Here is a 7,937-nt window from a genome sequence, read left to right on the forward strand (position 1 = left end):
TTGTCCTTATCTCGACACAAAGATGTGTTAAAAACATTGCTAGTTGTGTTGTTTTCAACACATTTGTTTTAAGAGTGTAGTGTTGATGAGATCTAATGGTATAGTATGCCGCTGTTAGTAGACATGTGAATGTTTATGTTTCTGCCAATGACGCACCAGAAAGGGACTGCAGCTTTACTGCTGAGAAAGCAAATGTGAGAACGTGTGAACATGTCCTGTTCTCTCTTCACTTGTCTCTCACGGCCATATGTAACTTAGGCACAACATGACAAGTTGTGTTCACGGTCTGGAGACAACTTGTAAGAACCGTAATTAGAAACGTGTTGAAAACCAAACTAACGACACTCGTCTGCAGGCTTTTCCACTAAGAGACTGACCTATATTCTGCATGTCCCATGTGCTGTAAACCCCAAATGTTCAGTTACACTTTGATCTCTGTCTATCCCACCCACCCATACTAAGTCCACATTTTATTGTGGGTGTCCCTTTATAGTCTCCTAGACTAGCCTATACCAGTGACAGGGTTGTTGGTTCCATGGCCAAATAGACTCCAAGTCCTGTGTGATATTGTCCCAGAGGTATTTGTTATCTGGATAAAGCCATCAGTCAATACACTCGCAAGCTATAACAGGCTTGAGCATGTTACTTGACGTTTTGATGCATATCTGAATGAATGGCAATGATATGACTCCTTTGTGTGTGATGGGAACGCTGTTGTTTTTCTTTTCTGTTACGGATGTGTAACTAATGTGCATTTATGTAATGTGACAGCTGGAAACCAAGCCACATCTGGACCAGCCATTTTGATTTTACAGAAACCTGAAATAAGATCACTGTGATAAAACAGCTGTGCTTGTATAAACCCAATCCTGATTACAAAAGCATCTCCAGGATGAGCGGCGAGGTGGGTTTGCCCAGGAGGACTTTCCTGCAAGGGCACCTTCCATAGCCCAATCAGCTGACTTCCATGTCATAGTGATTCTGCTGAAGCGGAGATCTAATCAGTCGCCACCCTGTCATCATATCAATCAAAAAAAGGGCCATTTTGACCAGCGTCTTTTTACGTGATGGACATGATTAAACCGAGAGACAGAGGCACAGCTGGACGCTGTCACAAAGTTACACTATTGGAGCCTGATGATACAATCTGCTGAGATTTTTTATTAATGGAGGATAAATGTGCATTCTTATGGAGCGAAATGCACTCAGTGACCGGGGGGTGGGGGTGGGGGTGGGTGTTGGAGAAGAGTGGACGGAGGTGGTGGCATGTCATTTTCTCTTTCGTCACCATTTGCAATGACACACCATTTGTCCACAGCTGCTGATGAGACACGAGACAATAGTAAATGCTCTAGCCAAATGATCCAATTTGTCACTTTTAGGTTCAAATCAAATCACAACATTCCCAAAGCTTGAGCTTTTAAACTGACCAAAATGATAAAAATGATGACTTGAAAATCAAACCGTAACATTTGGAAATGATATAATTTATTTCTTATGATCCCCTTACTCATATGTAGCTTCCACTGATATCACATGTTGTAGGCCTACCATAAAGACCTGTTACTCTTATTTATGCATTGTCTGAAAGTAGATAAAAGGTATTTCTCATTGAAATGGCCTGTCATGTTGGGGTGACAGTAAATGGAACTTTATGGCTGTCTCTCAACCGGCAGCAGTGATGACACATATTGTCCCTGTGCCTCCCTCACCTGCTCCTGCACTGAGGGCAGATCTGAGAGAGCCCTGTTTGATGAGTTTGGTGGATTTCACTGATGTCATCTACATCTAAACAAGATTGATGATCAGCTTCAGATGATGGACAGCATTCTGAGGAAACAAAACAATAGATTATAGGGTTTCTGTTTACATTTTGATTTTCAGCTCAAATATGCCAGGAAGGGAGCTAATGTAGAGCTACTACAACCATTAGTGATGGATGCTGCAGTCATCTTTCTAGAAGGATAAGTACACCTATCAAGGAAGCAAAAAAAAAACAGTTTCCATATGAATGCAGTCTGTTGTTGGGTATGGGCCTTGCCACACTTAACAGAGCCCCTAAACAAATAAGGATATGGAGGGAGATAAGTGGTTGAACGGAAGCAGGAATGATGGTGTAAGTTCTTAGATTTATTAGCTTTCTGTAACCTCCAACATGTGCAAAACCATACAAATCACCTCATTATGCATCCATTATTATTATGCGTGTGGAGTAGCTGTGTTGCCAGATCTTACTAGATCTGGCCACGGAGTCAACAGGACACGAGCACAGAGCACATCAAGCGACGTAGAAGCCCAAAACAACAGTGAGCAGAATAACAGTCATTTGAAATCAGTGTGTGACCACAGAGCCAGGTGGCCATTCATTTACACCCAAATGAGCAGCCTCGGCAGTAGCGGCACTGACAACCGGCATCACTGTGTGTAGGAAACCCTCACTTCCTGCTGTTCCCTAGCAACAGAAGAAAGCCCTGGCCAGGCGACTGCTTGATGAATGTGGACTTCCTGTGCTTTTAAAGCGCAGCTGTGCCGTTTGTTTACCAGGAACATCTGCAGAGCTTGGGCGGAAGGGCTGTAGAAATGGACACAAGTGGGCTGAATTGAAACACATGAGAAGTCCAAGGGGGAATAAGTTGATGCGTCATGTACTAAACTGTAGATGTGTATTTATGGCTTTTATCTGTGACCTATTAGGCTGTAAACATATTTTGAATGAGTGGACTCAAACCTGCTAAATGTTACAATAGTCTTTTTTTTAATCCTCAGTAACAGAAAAAGTCTTTTACATTGCCTGTGACAATATCAGACCGAGCAAAACAATCCCAAATCTGTAGCGAAGAGCATGATTACTTGTTGTAAAACATCTCTTAATGAACTGCTGCTTAGATACCAGAGGACTCTGAATCAGTAGCAGGCTTTTATTGGATTGTTTGTTGACCGCTACTTACCAATCTCGGTTGCCATGATCTGAGGGTCTGGCTGGTAGTTTTAGAGGTGGGGGGAGGGACTCATTTTGACTCCAGAGATGATGTGGTGGTGAGAGCACATTTGACTAGAAACATGAGTGATTGCAAAATCAACGTAGGGTGCCAGAAAGTCAGACTGCTATTTGAATGTAGTACAATAGAACAGGACTCAATAATAGATAAAAGTATGACCTCTTAAATGAGGACTGGACCACGGAAAATCTGCGTCATTAAAGATATCAGACAGACTTGGTGTGCTGGACCATGAGTACCTGGGTATTGCACTGATGGTCTAGCTCCCTCTGGTGTCTACTGTTAGATAAAGCACACTTTAGTGTCAAGTCTTTTTATGTTCTGTAGCCTACCAGATCCAGTTACTCCAATCCTTGAAGAGCACCCATATATTACGGTGGGTTATTTAGAGTTTAAGTTGGTATATGTTAAACACTTCTACCATGTCTGCACATTGAGTAGTGCATTTGATGACGCTTTAAACTTCATGTGAAATTCTTCTCAGAAATTTCTCCAAGCATTAATCACAGTGACATGTAAATTGACTTGTCATGTACAGTATATGGCTGTTTGTATGTCAAATGTCCTAGCAGGTAAGTTTCCACAATGAGATGTTTCTCAGGCATGATTCACAATTTCATTTTCTCAGAGTGTTTCCAGTCAATTCTCGTAAGAATATCATAACTGTATGTGAAATTACCAGTGGGCCAAACCTGAAATGATGTAACAATTAAGATGAAGCAATTCCAGTAGGTCTTACTCTTCCAATAAGCTTTCTGTTTTGAGCCCTGATAAGTCCTTTCCTGGCCAGCTGCAGGAAAGCTGCATAGTACAATTGAGAGGTGAATAACACATGCAGATGGTAGATTATAAAGTGCTGACAGTCTGGATCAGGCAGCTGGGATCAAACGGCCGCCCCGGCCTGCCTTTACCCCAGCCACCCACACGGGCCTGATGCTGTCCTATATCGACCCAGAAACTGGGAGAGGCGAGAAGTGAGGGTGTCACATTGCATGTTTGCACTTTATATTGTTGTGCTGAACTCATTGTCAGTTTATGTCGTCAATTATGTTGGTATTCTTTTGTCCCTGTAGGATTTGGAGAGTGGGTGGACACACCCTGTTGCGTTGTTGTTGACAGTGTTCCGCTGAATTCCTGTAATACGCGGCACTTTTTATGATGAGGAAGCATGAGGGTGATACTGGATATTATGACTACACACAACACAGCCTTGCATGAGCTCACTCTCACCAGAAGAGGGAGCAAGAGCTGAGGAAGAGACTAACCCTAAGGAGATGGCGTGTGTCTATGTGTGTTTGTTGTGAGGGTGGTGTGTGTGTGTGTGTGTGTGTGTATGTGTGTGGGAGGGGGTGTATTGGAGTGGAGTCCTCTACACTAGCAGCTGTCCAAGTCTCGACCCAAACAGGCCCTCCCTTTCTAAAACGTGGCCCTCCCTTTCTAAAACGTGGCCCTCTCTTTCTAAGACTTGGCCCTCAAGTGCTGTCGTCGTCTCCCTTGTACTCGTCAGGCCTGCGGGTGGACGACACTCATAAACAGGGAGGAACAGCAGTCTGTCAGCTGACCCCCCCCCCGTGCTCACAATGCAGCCCACACACTCCCGCTCCACTCCCTAGAAGCCTTGCTGCTCCCAGGGAGGAGGAGGAGGGTGGTGGGGGGGTGGGGGGGTGTTGAGTGTCCTCGCCATGGGCAGATGATCCCTCAGCATGATAGCACGGTGATGAAAACATGCATTCTTTCCCCCTTTCAGACTGTTCTCGTGATAACGCCAGGCCCTCCTCTCCCTAGCCCTAAACACGCACTAAAAAACACAGTCCTGTACCAAGTGTATCGTCCACATCTGCTGATACTGTGACATCATTACTCTCAGCAGGAATAAGCAAACAGGATGCTGCAGACAGGCGGCTCGTTCTCGTGAGTCAGTGAAAACATACGGTAAACTCACACCAGACAGACAAGAACACTGACATTAAAACACCATCAGAGCCAAAGAACACAAAACGAGCACAAGTGACATCACCCACATCATTATATCCCATTAGCAGACACACACGTTATTAGATTATCATTTCTTTTTATTGAAATATTCATTAGATATTACATATTTCGTTTATTTCGTTTTCAAAATAAGTCTTCCGATACTCTCTGATAAAGTCATCATATATTATTTTGTAAATATACATTCAAGACAGTACCTTATAAGTTTTTATTATTTTTCTCTAAAAGAAAGATTTAGCTAGCTGAGTCAATAATCCCTTTGTTCCAGCCACTGTGTTTCACATCATCTATATTGCACCATGAACGTCCATGGGCACAATGCTGTGTCTTATACACGGAATCATCTAGTCCCCAAGGCATCCATGAAATGACATGTGGGCTGAGAAGGCACTACAGCTATCTTATTTCAATGTCTTTCAATCGAAAGAAAAAAGTAACATTTCAATACTGCTTTGAAAGGAGAGGGGGAAAAAAACTAAAATGATAGAAAAACACTCTGAGCTGTGTTCCAAATAACGACCCAGAAGAAGCGTTCCTGGAAATAGCTGTTATTCATCCTAGAAATCCTCACTGCAATGCCAGCCCAACGCTGGGGCTGTTCTGGTGGCAAACACTTGGGGCTGTGCACGGTGGCCATCACAGCACCATCTCGGCTCTATTCCAGGTGTGATGGTAATAGCCAATTGGACATGTTTAAAAAATGAATGAAAAAAAAAAAGTAGCTGGAAAAAACAACAACAAAATCTCATCTGGTTTACGGAGCAGGCTTATTGGTCTGCTAAAATCAGCTCCGCTAAACACTACAAGGACGGCAGAGGGGGGAGCACTGTCCTGTGGGTGACCACTGGGAGCTGGTCTGTTTCCATGCGGGGTCACCACTTCCTGCCTGCGTGCTCCACAGATGTGCTGCTGACCATCTCACAACAGGAAGTGCCTCCTCTGTTTCGTAAACTAGACCAAGTGCTTGCAACCGCCCCCGGCACGAGAACAAAGACAAATCTCTTTCAGCGTTTAGCTTCCCGGACAGTTGGACATGCGGTTAAATAAATAAAGGTGCTAAGGGGTGGCTACGGCAATGCATTCTGGGACCATGGGGTGGTCACTGTGGACTTATGAGTCAACACATTCCTTTCGCTTGGGCCTGGATGTGGACAGGAGCCTCAAGTCCAAGGATAAAAACTTCATCATGCTTTATGTCATTTACTGCAGAGGGGAGCAACCCTGATTCTTGCGACAATGCCTCTGTTCACAGCAAAACACACTTGCTTTGGGAAAACACTCTGTACCACAAATCACACAGGGGGAACAAAAACAACACGAGTGAACACCGCGTAACGCATACAGATCATACTGCAAATGACTTCAGTGGTTTGACTTCCGAGAAATGTGCAAAAGAAGGTCACAAACACGTAAAAGTGGAAACGGCTGGCATGCTCTAGGCTGAGGCATATTTCTAGAGCATTTTCAGGAAAAGAGTTGGGCATGCAGAAGAAATAGCTCATCAAAAAGTCATTGGGAAATACCCCCAAAATGCTTGACCTTAAAGGATACAGTCAGCCAGCAATAGGGGCAGAGACACAGTGAGTGGACAAATATGTCAGGAACTCTACTTTGGCAGAGTGATATGGTGGCACAGTTGTTAAAACATACAAAACTACAAGAAGTGACCAACGCTGTACACACATTTTCAAAATCCTTAGCCGCCTGTCTCACATCTACACAAATGTATAGAAACTCTTAAAAGTGTTAGGATGAAAAAGATCCATATGGCTGTTCAATACATGACACCACTGTGTCACGATTACATTCCAAAACCTTGTAAAAACTGCACAAAGCTATTAGCCTATTCATAGTAATATAAATGCCATAGAGTTTGGATTATGGAAAAAAAAGTTTAGCATTGTCATTCATATCATTCATTTTAACCAATATGATTGTTCATGGTATCAAATGACGGAGCTGAAAGCCTTCTAGAACCATCTGCCATGTCTTGATTACGGCTTCCTCCAGAGCTCCCTTTGTAAACATTTTATCGACATATTTACAAGACATTTAGATACAAACACCTCCATTTCATAAATGAAGGCAAAGTGTCTTAATGATTCATTACCAACTACCTCGTCCAAGTGCAAGGCTCTCTTTGTGCACTGTTGGCTTCTAGTACAGTACAATTAGTTCCTATCACCATCCTCAACCATGAAGGGCACTCTTCAACATCCGATGGACATCACAAATACTCAGTAGGCAGCTACACTAACACACCATGCAGACAAATCTAAACTCACATACTTAACAGTACACAAACAAAACATTTCCTTTAAATATATATTTATATATGTGTGTGTGTGTGTATTTATAGATATATTTAATTAAGATGATTAACCTGATCAGGTTTTTCAGATATTGCACAATGAACCTGGGGGTTGAGGAGAAACTACACAGACAGCTGAAGGCCCTCTGACCTATCAAAACGGAAATGTCCCTAAGTAGTGTCTAACTACTGTCGATGGCATCTTATCAATTGATAATGCCTGGAACGGAAAGACTGTAATGTTAGCAGTTAAGTTAGTCCCTGAACAATAGCCAGCGCTGACGTTTCCGTCCAGAGCGTTTGTCAGCAGTGCACCAGGCTGAACGTGGTCTAACTATTGTTGAACAGTCACTGAGCTGAGGAGATCTCACAGTATCTGATGTCATGTTCCCGTAAGCAAATCCACACAGATCACAATGCTACGCTCCTACGGCCCTGGTACTCCATACCACGGATCCGTTAATTGCCTTTTTTGGGGGGGGAGTCTCGTCACAATTATTACAGCTTTGGCAGCAAAGCTAAGTGCTGAGCTGAGAGGAATGGAGGACTTAAGGTGCCTCTCATGCAGCGTTTATACGTCCTCCCTCGCTCCTCGGGCCTCGATCCTCACTGATCTACATAAAGAATGATGG

Source organism: Sardina pilchardus, chromosome 15 (genome assembly GCF_963854185.1).
Source record: "Sardina pilchardus chromosome 15, fSarPil1.1, whole genome shotgun sequence".
Classification (NCBI taxonomy): domain Eukaryota; kingdom Metazoa; phylum Chordata; class Actinopteri; order Clupeiformes; family Clupeidae; genus Sardina; species Sardina pilchardus.